We start from the raw sequence: 17,483 nt of genomic DNA on the forward strand, positions 1-17,483 counted from the left end.
AAATTTCTGTTGAGATTTAAATTTTCTTTGCAAAATAAGTTTAGATTATTAGCAAAAGTCTGTTCATGAAGAGATTAAATTTCATTTTTAAAAAGTTCATCTTAGGGCTTCCCTGGTGACTCAGTGGTAAAGAATCCACTTGCTAATTCAGGAGACACTGATTCAATCCCAGATCCGGGAAGATCCCACAGGCCAGTGGAGCAGCTAAACTCATGTACCACAACTATGGAGCCTATGCTCCAGAGCCCAGGAAGCACAACTCCTGAGCCCACGCATCACAACTACTGAAGCCCACTTACTCTAGAGCCCATGCTCCACAACAAGAGAGAAGTCACAAGCTATGAAATGTGCAAGCTATGAATAGCCCCCAGTCTCCACAACTAGAGAAAAACCCATGCAGCAACAGAGACCCAGCAGAGCCAAAAATAAATAAATAAGTGGTTTTTTAAAATTCATCTTATCTAATGCCTTAAAATATCAAATATATTCCTATACTATCTTTCATATGCACTTCCTTATATCTTCTCCCATTTCCAGTATCTGAGCTCAGACTGACCTGCCTTCTGCAAAATCTGTATGCAGGTCAAGAAGCAACAGTTAGAACTGGACATGGAACAACAGACTGGTTCCAAATAGGAAAAGGATTATGTCAAGGCTGTATATTGTCACACTGCTTATTTAACTTTTATGCAAAGTACATCATGAGAAACACTGGACTGGATGAAGCACAAGCTGGAATCAAGATTGCCAGGAGAAATATCAATAACCTCAGATATGCAGATGACACCACCCTTATGGCAGAAAGTGAAGAAGAACTAAAGAGCCTCTTGATGAAAGTGAAAGAGCAGAGTGAAAAAGTTGGCTTAAAACTCAACATTCAGAAAACTAACATCATGGCATCTGGTCCCATTACTTCATGGCAAATAGATGGGAAAACAATGGAAACAGTGACAGACTTTATTTTTAGGGGCTCCAAAAACACTGCAGTTGGTGACTGCAGCCATGAAATTAAAAGACACCTACTCCTTGGAAGGAAAGTTATGACCAACCTAGACAGCATATTAAAAAGGAGAGACATTACTTTGCCAACAAAGGTCCACTTAGTCAAAGCTATGGTTTTTCCAGTAGTCATGTATGGATGTGAGAGTTGGACTATAAAGAAAGCTGAGAGCTGAAGAACTGATGCTTTTGTACTGTGGTGTTGGAGAAGACTCTTAAGAGTCCCTTGGACAGCAAGGAGATCCAACCAGTCCATCCTTAAGGAAATCAGTCCTGAATATTCATTGGAAGGACTGATGATGAAGCTGAAACTCCAATACTTTGGCCACCTGATGTGAAGAACTTACTCTTTGGAAAAGACCCTGATGCTGGGAAAGATTGAAGGCGGGAGGAGAAGGGGACAACAAAGGATGAGATGGTTGGATGGCATTACTGACTCAATGGACTTGAGTTTGAGTAAACTCCAGGAGTCAATGATGGACAGGGAGGCCTGGCTTGCTGCAGCCCATGGGGTGACAAAGAGTTGGACACGACTGAGCGACAGAACTGAACTGAGCTCAGACTCTCACCAGCTCTCCTCTGAATCACTGAAATAACTTTAAAAATGGTCTCCTAAATGCCAAGATTTCCGTTTCCAAATCATTATCTGGATTTGGAACACTGGTCCAAATGGCTTTGTGCTTTCCTGCTTTCTATGTCTTCTTTAAGATGTTCAAATTGTTCTGATGCTTAAAAACCTCTTTCCCACTCCCATATCCATTACTCAAAGTACTGAATCATTTCCTACTGTCTAGCTCAAATTCCATGAACCATACCCAACTTTTACTACCTGCAATTAGTCTCATTCCTAAGCTATTTTTCCTCTAAAACATTGTTGCATCTCTATTATTGTTCTTACTCAATCTGTTGCAAGTTATGTATCATCTTTGATTCACCGAAAACATCTATATAAGGCTTTATTCATAGTAGAGGGTCAATAAATGCTATATTAAATTTTACCTCAAATGGCACAAATTTGGATTAAGTCAAAATATCTGATAATACCAAAAGTAAGATTTATAAGATGCTTACTTTACAGCCGTTATAATTCTTATATTTCCATAATTTTAATTTTTAATTTAATTTTAATTTTTTAATTTAATTTTTTAATTTTTAATTTAATAATTTTTAAATTTATGTATCTTACAGGCATTTAAAACAGATCTTAAACTTCAAGATCCTACTTATTATTTAGTTTGGAGAGATGCTAGTTCACAGACACATTTATCTTCTTTGGCTCAGTTTGGTTTTATATGGGAAATCTCTTTTTCTTATATCTTGATGAGAGAAAATTAGTCTGTCCACTGAGGTGAATAATGCCTTAGATAAAGGACAAGTCAATGCCCAGATAGCTGTAAAATTCCACTGTTGCACTCCATTTCCTCATAGAAGGTTTCTGTCAAATGAATGGAAATTAGCTCAGAGGGCTTGAACATTTTATCACACTTTGGCATTTCATAAAAAAATGTAAATAGGAGAATAAACCATAGTTTGAATTTCAGGTTATATTTGCAAAACTAACTAGAACTCTATCACCAAAGATACCAATGAACAAAACAAAAACAAGTTCAGAACCAAGAATGCCAATAATAATCCTATAACCCAACTTTTTTAAATTGGCCTTCCTAAGCCTTCAGTGGGAAAACCCTGTTTTCACTTTATGAACCACTACAAGGATGTAATATTTAAATGTCATAAACTTAATCCACTAAAAATTTTGTACATCCATTTTTTAAGAAATAAAACTTTAATAAGAAGCTTCTCATGAGAGCTTAATTCAATTTAGATGCAGCTAAACTGCATTCTTTTACTTCCTTAAATAAGAAATTATATAATATTTATACAATTTGCTCAAATAATTGGGGTAATATATGTTTAGAATGTCTTCAACTCACTTAATAAATTCTGTATCAATAAGGATGTTCTAAAGAAACAGAATCAAAAATAAATACACACACAAACATATAAAGAAAGTGAGATTTCTTTTTTTTTTAATTTTAAGGAACTGGCTCACATGACCATCAAGAACAGTCAGTCAGAAATCTGTTAAGCAGGACAATAGGCTGGAAACTCAACTAGGATTTCTGTTACAGTCCTTAGGTAAAACTCCTTCTCCAGAAAATCTCTGATTTTGCTTTTAATACCTTCAGTTTACTGAAAGAGGTCCACCCACACTATAGAGTAATCTGCTTTACTCAAAGTCAACTGATCATAAATGTTAATAACATTACCAAATACCTTCACATCAACATCTAGGCTACTGTTTGACCAAACCACTGGGGACAATAGGCTGGCTGAGCTGATACATAAAATTAATCTTCAAACATTGTCAGCAAATATTTATTGAGTAACTCCAATAGGCCTAGTACTACTCCAGACACAGATCTTACCCTTAAGCCATCACACTATCATATGGAAGCCAAACAAGGAAATCAACAATTACAGGTCAGTGTGCAAAGTACTATTGTAAGGTGCTAAGAAAGTCAGATTAAGGGCATTTAATTCAACTCCATTGATTTTGAGAACCACTGAAGAAAGGTAATGCTTGAACTAAATTTTGAAGGATAAGTAACAGTGACTAAGCTAAGCAGGAGAAAGAGGGGTGACTAAGTCATATGCAAAATGACCTGTGTGGTAAAAAAAAAAAAAAAAAGATGCAGGTGCATTTGACTTGTCTAGAGAAAAGAATGCATATGCCAGCAAGGCAGAAAATTGAGCTGAATAAGTGGTCAGATGCCAGAACACAAAGGGCTTTATATCCTAAGCCATAGCATCTGACCTGTACATATCCTGAAGGCTATGGTAATTTACCAAAAAGAAGCTATACAATCAAATAAGCATATCAAAAAAATAACCATTACTGCAAGAGTTAGATGAGGCTGAGGGCAGAGTTGGTAGAGTGGGGCTGGGGAGGAACTTAAGCACAGAGACCAGTTTGAAGAGTGGCAACAGATAGCTAAGCAATTGTGAAGACCTGCAGCAGTGGAATGAAAAGGAAAAGAGAAACTTCAGGAAGTAAAATAAATAGGATTCAGTGATTAACTGATGTGGGCTGAGGATGATGGAGGCTTATATGATAACTTCAGGTTTGGGGCTTGGATAAACATGAACATAATGGATCCATAAAAAAAAAAAATCTTGGTTAAAGACATAAAGGCTTCTTGGTTAAAGATGAGAAAGTTGGATAGAGTAAAAGGAGAAAATAAAATGAAGACTACTCCAGCAGTTACTATTACATCTTTCTACATCAAGAACAGATGATGAAAACAATCTCATAGATTTCTCCCTAATCCTCTATATTTCCTTATATATGGCCAAACCATGCTTTGTGCAGAACAAAATAGATTGTTTAATAATCAAAGGAAAACTTTAGGGTACATTTGGTACTTAAGAATGTACTCGTAAAAGAAATTACTCTGCTAAATTACTTTTACCTCTTCAGCAAAGTGTACAAAACACTCGAAAATTCTGAAAGGATTAGGTGATAAATAGGGCAACAGTTAGCTTCCTGCCCAGAACTTGAAAATGAAATATGCCTCTGGTAATTAAACAATAAAAACAACACATAGTGAAATATATCAGAAATATGCAGAATCTTAAAGAAACAGATTATTAAGTATATTAACAAATCTAAACAATGCATCTATTTAGAATTAAGTGTTATAGAACTAAACATAGGTAGGAGCCATCTAAGCATTTCTCAAGGAGAAGGACACCCAGTAAAGATGAAGATCTCATCTTCTTGGCACATATATTCCTACTACTGAACTGCATGAATAAAGCTATTAAAATCTGATACAATTAAAAATTCAAATTAAAAATCCCTTTCCTTTGATTACAGATACTTTACTGGGTCACATGCTTAAAATTTGGCTTCTAAAATAGCTATCTATTTTTAGTCTGTCCCATACCCATCTCTTCTTCTGCACAGAACTCCACATTGACCAAACCCTTCCCCCTCTGCAGGATAATGCTCCTTCTTTTACCCCAGTAATGTAATATAGTACCCGCCATGTTCTTAAAAACTCAGCCCCTTAGTAACAGTAGAAAACAGTGGAAGACAGAACCAGTGAATGGAGAGCAATAGTTATGGTGACATCATTTGAGCCCTGGGTCAGACTATACTAGAAAGGCAGTCATACTTCCTAGACTTCCCACTTACATGAAGTATTCAACTCTGTAATTTTGTTTATGCCAATTTAAGATTCATTTTCTAGAACATGAAAATTTGAGTTCTAGTTAATACTATATATGCATCAATATATAATGTCTAGGGCATACAGCCCATCTGTCAGCTGCTTATGAACATCAAGCTCTATATACTATGAGCTGTTTCTGGTCTTACAAAAAATTAAACACCAACCCATAATACTAACATAGGGCTCCAGTTAAAGCAAACAAGTCCAACCTTCAAGTCCATTAAAGTCTATAAACAGACAATTGAAATGAACACATTTTTCTCAAATTATGGTCTTTTTTTAAATTATAAAATACAAGATGTAGAGAAGATTTTCATCTATTTAATTTGCCAAGTTAGAGGAAAGGGTATGACTTAATTCTTTTTAATCTTAATCATACAGTGATTACTGAAGCTTGGTTTCCATAAAACATTCCTATGAGAAATTCTTGAAGTTGACTGCCAGTTTGTTGCTGCTGTTCAATCACTAAGTCATGTCCAACTCTGCAACCCCGTGGACTGCAGCCCATCAGGTTCCTCTGTCCTCCACTATCTCCGGGAGTTTGCTCACTTCACATCCATTGAGTCAGTGATGCTACCTAATCATCTCAATCTCTGCCACTCTTCTTCTCCTTTTGCCTTCAATCTTTCCCAGCATCAGTGTCTTTTCTAATGACTGCCAGTTTATCAATCTGCAAATCAAGATGGCTGAAAAATCTCAATGTGCAATCATGCAGAGTGGCTAGGAGATCATAACTGCAACCCTCAAAATACCTCTCAATTAAAAATGCAAAGATTTCTGAAAATCAAGATCATTGAAGCTCCCTCCAACATGGGAGATTTCTTTTTTCTTAATTTAAGAAAATTTCTCCAATGTCTTATTATTGAGTTAAAGCATTACTGAGTAAAGCATTCATAAATGCAAGTCATGCAAGTCATCTACAGGGTAGATGATCTCCAAAAGTGAAATAAAATAAACTAAATGAAGTTCAGTTCAATTATGCATTAAAATGTGCTTATGAAGATACTGCTCAAAAACAAAATAAATTATGTATGAAAATGAGTTACATTACTGCTTTGATATCAAAACCAAAATGTTTCATAAAGTTCACATGTAGAGAGTTACTAGTAAATTAGTAAAAAATAAAAAAAATGCAAGCTTGAGTATTTTTCAGAGTGATTATATTTTTAAACTTCTCATAACTTTTATAAAAATTTTCATCCAATGTCAATCACTTGCTTTCCCCTTTCTTACTATAGTTTGACAACTTAAATTAATGACTACATAAATTTGATTATTAGAAGTTACATATCATTATTTCAAATCAATATTCTGTAAAACTTGGGAAACAGGAATTCTTTACTATATATCCTACACAATCCTGAATATTAATAAAAAATTTTAATAAATAATGAGGTCATCCTCAAATTTTATATCATGTACTATCCAACCTCTTTAGGATAGGTACAGAAGAAATTTGGAGAAGAGTATCTAGCATAAACAATGTGCCTATATAATCTTTCACAGTCAAGTTAGGGGCCATAGCATTTGAACTGTATCATAACAGATCACCAAGAAAAGATGATGGATAATGTATCTTAAACAGCAAAGCCACAACATAAAGAAATAATAATACCAGCTACAACTGATTAAACATCTTCTCCATGCTAGATACACTTTATCTGTACTAATTTATTTAATCCTACAAATGCCTATGGAGAAGGCAATGGCATCCCACTCCAGTACTCTTGCCTGGAAAATCCCATGGATGGAGGAGCCTGGTAGGCTGCATTCCATGGGGTCGCTAAGAGTCAGACACAACTGAGCGACTTCACTTTCACTTTTCACTTTTATGCATTGGAGAAGCAAATGGCACCCCACTCCAGTGTTCTTGCCTGGAGAATCCCAGGGATGGGGTCACACAGAGTTGGATACGACTAAAGTGACTTAGCAGCAGCAGCACAAATGCCTAATGGTAGTGTAAATTTGCACACCAGATAAATGTCCCTCTCCTCCATAACAACCATTGTGCAATTAAAATTTGTACCTTAGAAAAAATGACTAGATGTTACATGACTTTGAACTTTCAGAAGGCTCACAAATAGTTGAGATCACCAATGAAAGCTTAAGTTGATAATACCAATAACCTCCTTCATCTCATACCCCGACTTCCATCTCAAATGATGCTAGTATTCCAGTACCTCATCATTTCTTCATATCTGATGTTAGCTCTCTTTCAATGTCATGAGGGAGGAAAAGAAAAAGATGGTAATTCTAACTCCAATTAGAGTATCCTTCTCTTTTACATACATGTGTGTGTAAGAGGCACATTACACATGTAGGCACATTACACAAATAATATTCAACAATAAGCAGTGCCAAAATTAACTGATTAATTTGCTAGATTACTGGGAAAACTTGACCATTGTCCATCAGCACAGCACCCTCTTGAAGCAAGAATTCTTTTATGATTTCATTTTTTTTCATTGATCTTGTAAATTATAATATTTTTGCCCCAAAGACATCACATCTATTTTCGAATCACTTCATGACAAATAGATGGGGAAAAAATGGAAACAGTGTCAGATTTCATCTTCTTGGGCTCCAAAATCACTGCAGATAATGATTCCAACTACGAAATTAAAAGATGCTAGCTCCTTGGAAGAAAAACTATGACAAACATAGACAGTGTATTAAAAAGCGGAGCCATCACTTTGTGACAAAGGTCCATATAGTCAAAGCTATGGTTTTTCCAGTAGTCACATATGGATGTGAGAGTTGGACCATAAAGAAGGCTAGAGCCGAAGAACTGACACTTTTGAACTGTGGCTCTAGAGAAGACCACAAGGAGTCTGGAAGGAGATCAAATCAGTCAATCTTAAAAGAAATCAGCCCTGAATATTCATTGCAAGGACTGATGCTGAAGCTGAAACTCCAAAACTTTGGCCACCTGATGCAAAGAACTGACTCATTGGAAAAAACCCTGATGCTGGGAAAGACTGAAGACAGGAGAAGACCACAGAGGATGAGATGGTTGGATGGCATCACCGACTCGATGGACATGAGCTTGAGCAAGCTCTGGGAGACAGTGAAGGACAGGGAAGCCTGGTGTGCTGCAGTTCATGGAGTCACAAAAAGTCAGATACAGCTTAGCAACTGAACAACAACAAAGACAGTGAGAGGGATCTTAAGTTTTTATTCATCATTTAAGGAGTTAATAGTGAAATAAGTATTGTTAGTTGAATACTTCTTTCCAAATAGTCCTTATGTGGAGATGCTGTTGAGCCAGGGTTGGATTGGAAGGACCAGAACACTATCCACCTGGCCTCCCCTCAATTCCTAGAGCAGCTACTAGGAGAATTTCAGAGAGCTGCTAGAAATCACTGATAAAGCCACACTAAGCTGGGAGAACAAAGGCTTTTGCCAGATATTGTAAAAGTACAACTCCATAGGCCAAATCTGTCCTGTAAGAGTGTTTTGTTTGACTCACATTGTTTTTTCTTTTTCTTTGAGGTCAGCATTTTAAAATTGAAGTATTTTCAGTAAAATTTCTTGACTACCAACTTTTATTTAAAAATAAAATAATCTGGCTATAATGAACTCCCATTTTCATAGGAAAATAATCAGCTAGATCTCTGTGGCAATGACTCTTTGACCTATGCTGTTTGCCATATTTCCTTATTCACCCCCTTTTATAATTTTCAATGCTAAATTATGCTTTCTACCTGAGCCTTGCAGCAGTTAACTTTGTAACCAATGACCAAACTTTTAGTAAAAGTGTTGCTGCCAATAAGCTGATTGACCTTAAGCAAGTCATTAAACCTCTTTGGGACTCAGTGTCTTCACCTGACATTGGGAAATAAAGCTTAGAAAAACAATACATCCTCATCTCTAAGAGTCCTTCTAGCACTACTATTTATTCTAAAATTTAGAATATTCTCTCTCTCTCTTGTAAATGGACTGCCTCCTATAACTCCTATAAGTGAAATCTTATCTTGACTATCACTAAACTAAATTTAAAATAGTTTTATTAGTTCATTTAATCACAAAAACAAGACTTCACTAATTTACGAGTACTGAAAAGAAATATACACATACTTCAATTTTAACACCCTTGGAAAGGCTTATTCATGCCAAACTTGATTTGGAAAATTTTGACTGAGCAGGCTCTCTGAACACCTGGGGACAACTGACTCCAATTAGATTACAGCTGGTATTGTCCATTGTTTATTTAAAGTCTAACAAAGAAGAGAAAAAGGTGGGGGTTGCTCACTCTCTTCAATTAAATTCTCTTCCACACAACTGATTTAAGAAGTGATTTTATCCAAGATTTACCCAAACTTCCTTTGCCATAATTACTCTACATTATCTAATTTGGATGTGTTTTCAATCTATTATTTCAAAAAATTAAGTCACTAAAAAAGCCCTGAGTAATTTTCTTCCTAGTAAATTAAATCTCTCTCAGATCACATTCTCAAGAGTATATTGTGTATTTGCTGGATCAGTCAAGAACAAGTGTATACATAACCACTACCTAGGATCATCAATAAAGCAACGTAAGATTTTCCAGAAAACAAAATACTAAATATGCAAACTGATACGTGTATTAATTGTTCTATCTTCACTCTTTAATACAGAAGGACCCCAAATGAGAAGGGTTTGAGGTTTTGGCACTCAAACCATAGTTTGTGAACCAGCAGCATCAGCATCCCCGGGAGGCTTTTAGAAAAGCAGAAGCCCAGGCTACACCCACAAACGTGCTGTACTAGAACCTACAGTTTAGCAAGACCCTCAGGTGATTTATGCATAGATTACAATTTGGAAAATACTGATCTAGGCACATTAAAGCCATAATGGGTAGGCCTGAATTGTAACCTGATTCTGCTATTTATTACCTACATTTAATTTCACCTGTTTCTTTATCTATAAAGTGAAACTAAATACTAATTACCTCAAGGAATGTTCCCTGATTTTATTTCCTTTTTATACCTGAAAAGTCTGGCACAGAGAAAGTTCTCAATAAATATTTGCCAAGTCTAGTTAGCAAAAAAAGTTAGAATCAAAAATTTCTTAAATTTTTTAACAAATCAATTTTTTCTTTTTACCATGAACTGACTGTTAACTTTGACTAAGATGTGGAATTATTTTCTTTGGTGTTTTTTCTTAAAAACTTAAATGGAGATTAAAAGAGAACTGGCTTCCTTACTCTTTCTTCTTCTTCCTCAAACTCATCCTACCTTCTAACACAAATGAAGGAAAGAGCCCTAAAGAGAACACTGAATGAGCACTGTATTAATTTTTCAGGACCTCCAAATGAGTGTAACTAAATTGAAATCCCTCAAAGTCCCAATCCAGCACAAAGAAACCATGCTGTTAAGTGGTTAAATGACAAGAGAGCAACACAAATCAAACTTATCCATAGCACAGATGCAATGTTTGGGTAAAAGCATTGATTTGTTGAAGAGAGAGAGTTGCAGGATAACCAGGGAACTGAAGTTTGCTAAACCAAATGAAGAAAATCAAAACAAACAGGAATAAATGTAACAAAGATACCATAAAGGGTACCTTTGAACTACATGTATAAAACACAGGATGTGGGCCATCAACAGCCCTAACTGTTAGGAGCAACTAATATGAGACCCTTTGATTAACTTGGCACGCCAGCTTTTCAACTGCGGACCAAAACTACAAACTGTAAAATATTCTATTGCATTTGTAATATGAAAGAAACTGCTCAAGCAGTTTTGGTTAGTAACAGGCTTTTCTATATAAACCATAATCTTAACTAAATTAGTAGGATGTTTAAAAATTATTTTATAAAATATCAGTTCAGTTGCTCAGTTGTGTCCAACTCTTTGTGACCCATGAACTGCAGCACGCCAGGCTTCCCTGCCCATCACCGATTCACAGGTCTTGCTCAAACTCATGTCTATCGAGTTGATGGTATCAAACCACTTCATCCTCTGTGGTCCCCTTCTCCTGCTTTCAATCTTTTCCAGCATCAGGGTCTTTAAAATGAATCAGTTCTTCGCATCAGGGGGCCAAAGTATTGGAGTTTCAGCTTCAGCATCATTCCTTCCAATGAATATTCAGGGTTATTTCCTTTAGGACTGACTGGTTGGATCTCCTTGTAGTCCAAGAGGCTCTCAAGAGTCTTCTCCAACACCACAGTACAACATATTAATTCTGCACTCAGCTTTCTTTATGGTCCAACTCTCATATCCATACTTGACTACTAGAAACACCATAGCTTTGACTACATGCACCGCTGTTAGCAAAGTAATGTCTCTGCTTTTTAATGCACATATAGGTTTGTCATAGCTTTTCTTCCAAGGAGCAAACATCTTGTAATTTCATGGCTGCAGTCACCATCAACAGTGATTCTGGAGCCCAGGAAAATAAAGTCTGTCACTGTTTCCATTGTTTCTCCAACTATTTGCCATGAGGTGATGGGACTGGATGCCATGATCTTCATTTTTTGAATGTTGAGTTATAAGCCAGGTTTTCACTCTCCTCTTTCACCTTCATCAAGAGGCTCTTTAGTTCTTCTTCACTTTCTGCAATAAGGGTGGTGTCATCTGCATATCTGAGGTTATTGATATTTCTTCAAGCACTCTTGATTCCAGCTTGTGCTTCCTCCAGCCCACCATTTCTCATGATGTACTCTGCATATAAGTTAAATAAGCAGGGTGACAGTATACAGCCTTGATGCACTCCTTTTCCTATTTGGAACCAGTCTGTTGTTCCATGTCCAGTTGCTTTCTGTTGCTTTCTGACCTGCATACAGTTTTCTCAAGAGGCTGGTCAGGAGATCTGGCATGCCTATCTCTTTCAGAATTTTCCACAGTTTATTGTGATCCACACAGTCAAAGGCTTTGGCATAGCCAATAAAGCAGAAATAGATGTTTTTCTGGAACTCTCTTGCTTTTTCGATGATCCAGCGGATGTTGGCAATTTGATCTCTGGTTCCTCTGCCTTTTCTAAAACTAGCTTGGACATCTGGAAGTTCACGGTTCATGTACTGCTGAAGCCTGGCTTGGAGAATTTTGAGCATTACTTTACTAGCGTGTGAGATGAGTGCAATTGTGTGGTAGTTTGAGCATTCTTTGGCATTGCCTTTCTTAGGGGTTGGAATGAAAACTGACCTTTTCCAGTCCTGTGGACACTGCTAAGTTTTCCAAATTTGCTGACATATTGAGTGCAGCACTTTTACAGCATCATCTTTCAGGATTTGAAATAGCTCAACTGGAAGTCCATCACCTCCACTAGTTTTGTTCATAGTGCTGCTTCCTAAGGCCCACTTGACTTCACACTCCAGGACGCCTGGCTCTAAGTGAGTGATTATCTGGGTCATGAAGATCTTTTTTGTACAGTTCTTCTGTGTATTCTTGCCACCACTTCTTAATATCTTCTGCTTCTGTTAGGTCCCTACCATTTCTGTCCTTTATTGAGCCCATCCTTGCATGAAATGTTCCATTGGTATCTTTAATTTGATTATCTGGGTCATTAAGATCTTTTAATATAATTCTTCTGTGTATTGTTGCCACCTCTTCTTAATATCTTGTGCTTCTGTTAGATCCATACTCTTTCTTTCCTTTATTATACCCATCGTTGCATGAAATGTTCTGTTGGTATCTTTAATTTTCTTGAAGAGATCCCTAGTCTTTCCCATTCTATTGTTTTCCTCTATTCTTTTGCATTGATCGCTGAAGAATGCTTTCTTTTTTCTCCTTGCTATTCTTTGGAACTCTGCATTCAGATGGATATATCTTTCCATTTCTCTTTTGCCTTTCACTTCTCTTCTTTTCTCAGTTATCTGTAAGGCCTCCTCAGACAACCATTTTGCCTTTTTTCTTTTCTTCTTCTTGGGGATGGTCTTGATCACTGCCTCCTATACAGTGTTACACACCTCCATCCATAGTTCTTCAGGCAGTCTATCTATCAGATCTAATCCTTTGAATCTACCACGTCCACTGTATAATTGTAAGTGATTTGATTTAGGTCATACTTGAATGATCTAGTGGTTTTCCCTACTTTCTTCAATTTAAGTCTGAATTTTGCAATAAGGAGTTCATGATCAGAGCCACAGTCAGATCTTTTTTGTTGACTGTATAGAGCTTCTCCATCCTTGGCTGCAAAGAATATAATCAATCTGATTTTATTGACCATCTGGCAATGTCCATGTGTAGAGTCATCTCTTGTGTTGTTGGAAGAGGGTGTTTGCTATAACCAGTACATTCTCTTGGCAAAAATCTGTTAGCCATTGCCCTGCCTCATTTTCTACTCCAAGGCCAAACTTGCCTGTTACTCCAGGTATCTCTTGACTTCCTACTTTTGCATTTTAGTCCCCTGTGATGAAAAGGACATCTTTTTCTGGTGTTAGTTCTATAAGGTCTTGTAGGTCTTCATAGAACCATTCAACTTCAGTTTCTTCAGCATTAGTGGGATTTATAAAATACATTTTAACTCAAATGATTCCCCAGGTACCATTTGCTTGCGATCTTAGGCATAACCACTTTAGTGCTTTTTTCCCAATGCCACTAGATTAATAGTCTCATCTTGCCAAATGGCAGGTCTTCCATCCTTTCCAGTGTCATTGGATGTTCTAAAGTGAATGGAGACTATTTCACATAGCATTTGCACAGCCTCCTATCTCTCCTGGATTTATTCTCTGGCTCTTAACATTCCCCTTAGCTAATTCTGTTTGGCAAGGAGCACATGGGTGGTAATGACCTTTGACATCCTTTGAGGTGTCTACTTTCTCAACATCTGGTGCCTGTGACACCATCCTGCCTCCAAGTTCCTGAGATAAACACCAGCTGCAACTCTATTCTGGTCTTGAGTACATTGATGTTAACCCAGGCTTCACCTAGAGTCCTCACCTGGAGAGAAGTGATTTCCACTTTTCATCTCTTCACATATGAAGGCAGAAGAAATTCCACAAATGTGGGCTTATGGTGACAAAGTGCCTTCAAGTTTATCATCTCTTTTTCAATATCATAAGCACCCACAAGAATCTGAGCAGCAATAAATTTTATTCTCACGTCTGTCTTTTCAGTTCAGTTGCTCAGTTGTGTCCGACTCTTTGCGACCCTATGAATCGCAGAACGCCAGGCCTCCCTGTCCACCACCAACTCCCGGAGCTTACTCAAACTCATGCCCATCGAGTCGGTGATGCCATCCAGCCATCTCATCCTCTGTCGTCCCTTTCTCCTCCTGCCCCCAATCCCTCCCAGCATCAGGGTCTTTTCAAATGAGTCAGCTCTTCGCATGAGGTGGCCAAAGTATTGGAGTTTCAGCTTCAGCATCAGTCCTTCCAATGAACACCCAGGACTGATCTCCTTTAGGATGGACTGGTTGGATCTCCTTGCAGTCCAAGGGACTCTCAAGAGTCTTCTCCAACACCACAGCTCAAAAGCAACAATTCTTCAGTGCTCAGCTTTCTTCACAGTCCAACTCTCACATCCATACATGACCACTGGAAAAACCATAGCCTTGACCAGACGGACCTTTGTTGGCAAAGTACTGTCTCTGCTTTTTAATATGCTGTCTAGGTTGGTCATAACTTCCTTCCAAGGAGTAAGCATCTTTTAATTTCATGGCTGCAATCACCATCTGCAGTGATTTTGGAGCCCAAAAAATACCTCACTCTGGTTTTCTTTATGGACTCTTATGGAGCCACTTTCCATCCTTTATAAGGGTCACAAATGTCAATAAGAGTCTGACCTTGGATCTCAGGCAAATCAGAGGATGGAGTTAGAAATAAGGGGAAGATTGAGAGGAAAGCATTTCATACCTCCACATACTCAGAGTTCTGATCTTTGTAGGCCCAAATTTTAAAACTAACTGAGCAGCGTGTTTTTGAAATACTAGAAATATAATCTTATATTAAAATGACTCTAGTCAGCATCTTAAATACAAACATTTTCTCAACTATTGAGAGTGCTTTTCATAAAGTCTGAGATAAATCTCAATGTTTTCGGCAAAAATATGACAGTGTAGATGAGCCAAATAAACACAGATTTCAAAGTTTACACAAACCATTAAAACTATTTGCAATTAACACACTAAGTAAAAATCCAATCATTAATATGTAAGTTTCAATAGTATACATTTTGAAAATGAAAGAATTTTGGATTATATAGGCCAACTATTGATACTTCATTTTAGAAATAGGAACTTAGGTAAAATAACATTGAAAGTCATCAGGTTTGACCTCAAATTGAAACCTCCTGATTCTTAGTTTTGTTCTCTTTCCCTTACATTCATTATCTTACAAGGATAGCTTGTGGGGTAAAAGCATTTTGCCACAATGATACATTCATTCAGTTAGCAGATATTAATATTTATTGAGCATCAACTGTGTTTCAACTGTTTCAGGTCACAAGAAAGAGTGACCTACCAGGATTGGAAATCTTAGTTCAAATCTCAGGTCTTCCAAACTTTATGTGTGTTCCTATGCAAGTAGTATATATACCTAAATGTTAGCATCCTCATCCTAAAATGAAACTTATAGTTAAATCATCTGTAAGGTTTCTTTCAGTTCTCAGATTCTATGATTCAGTCAAACAGCTATACATGTTAAACAATGACAAAAAACCTCACAAATGAAGATTTAAAGTTTCAGAGATACTTTACCCAAAACCAAATGTAAGATGTTCATTTGGCAGATTTAGGTCACTGGATAATATCTGATGAATATTTTGCTACAAAAGGAGAAAAGAAGAGACTATGATAAATTACTACCTGTCACTACGCCCAAATAAATCAAACTACTAATACAAAAATAAATAAATAAATAACCAGGTTTAGTATCTTATGTACTCAATAGTACATATTTTCAAATCTGGGTGATTCTAGCCATGCCTCCCTAAAAAAACTGATAGTTGTAAACATTCAGAAGTAAGTCCTCAAATGCATTTTATATAGAATTTCTAACCTCAGATATGCAGATAACACCACCCTTATGTCAGAAAGTGAAGAACTACTAAAGAGCCTCTTGATGAAAGTGAAAGAGGAGAGTGAAAAAGTTGGCTTAAAGCTCAACATTCAGAAAACTAAGATCATGGCGTCCTGTCCCATCACTTCATGGCAAATAGATGGGGAAACAGTGGAAACAGTGGGTGACTTTATTTTGGGGGGCTCCAAAATCACTGCAAATGGTGATTGCAGCCATGAAATTAAAAGACGCTTACTCCTTGGAAGGAAATTTATGACCAACCTAGACAGCATATTAAAAAGCAGAGACATTACTTTGCCAACAAAGGTCTGTCTGGTCATGGCTATGGTTTTTCCAGTGGTCATGTATGGATGTGAGAGTTGGATTATAAAAAGGGCTGAGCACCGAAGAATTGATGCTTTTGAACTGTGGTGTTGGAGAAGACTCTTGAGAGCCCCTTGGACTGCAAGGAGATCCAACCAGTCCATCCTAAGGGAAATTGGTCCTGGGTGTTCATTGGAAGGACTGATGTTAAAGTTGAAACTCCAGTACTTTGGCCACCTGATGCAAACAGCTGACTCATTTGAAAAGACCCTGATGCTGGGAAAGATAGAGGGCAGGAAGAGAAGGGGGCGACAGAGGATGAGATGGTTAGATGGCATCACCAACTCAATGGACATGAGTTTGGGTAAACTCTGGGAGTTGGTGATGAGCAGGGAGGCCTGGTGTGCTGCGGTTCATGGAGTCACAAAGAGTTGAACACAACTGAGTGACTGAACTGAACTGAAAGGACATCATAAATGAAATTTGGCACCCATTTGAATTAAATTGAGCTAATAGATAGTCTTGAAGGTCAGCATAAATATTAGATCTCATAGAAGAGAGCAATGAGGGAGGGAGATGTAGTTTGATGAATTTCTTTAATATTTCTAAATATTTAATATGTCCAGAAATGCCAGAGGTTTAGGTTTTTAAAATTGAGTCTAATCAATAAACAGAATGACTAGTCATTTTGCTATCATAAAATAAGGCAGTACATTTAATTCTGGTCTTCTCTTATAAAACTACAGTTGTAGATTACCATAAACCCCACCCTTTCTTGTTATAAATGAGAAAAGCCAATCCTAAGGAGGTAAATATTTTTTCAGAAGTTTAACAGAGCCTGAGCTAAGACTGTAGTATTCAATTCTATTACACCATACTGCTATTTCCTAATTATTTTTTTCGTTTAACTTAACTGAAGTATAGATGAAGTACAATAAACCCCATAAAGTGTACAATGTGATCAGTTTTGACGTATGTATATACACATAAAATCATCATCACAA

Source organism: Dama dama, chromosome 19 (genome assembly GCF_033118175.1).
Source record: "Dama dama isolate Ldn47 chromosome 19, ASM3311817v1, whole genome shotgun sequence".
Classification (NCBI taxonomy): Eukaryota; Metazoa; Chordata; class Mammalia; order Artiodactyla; family Cervidae; genus Dama; species Dama dama.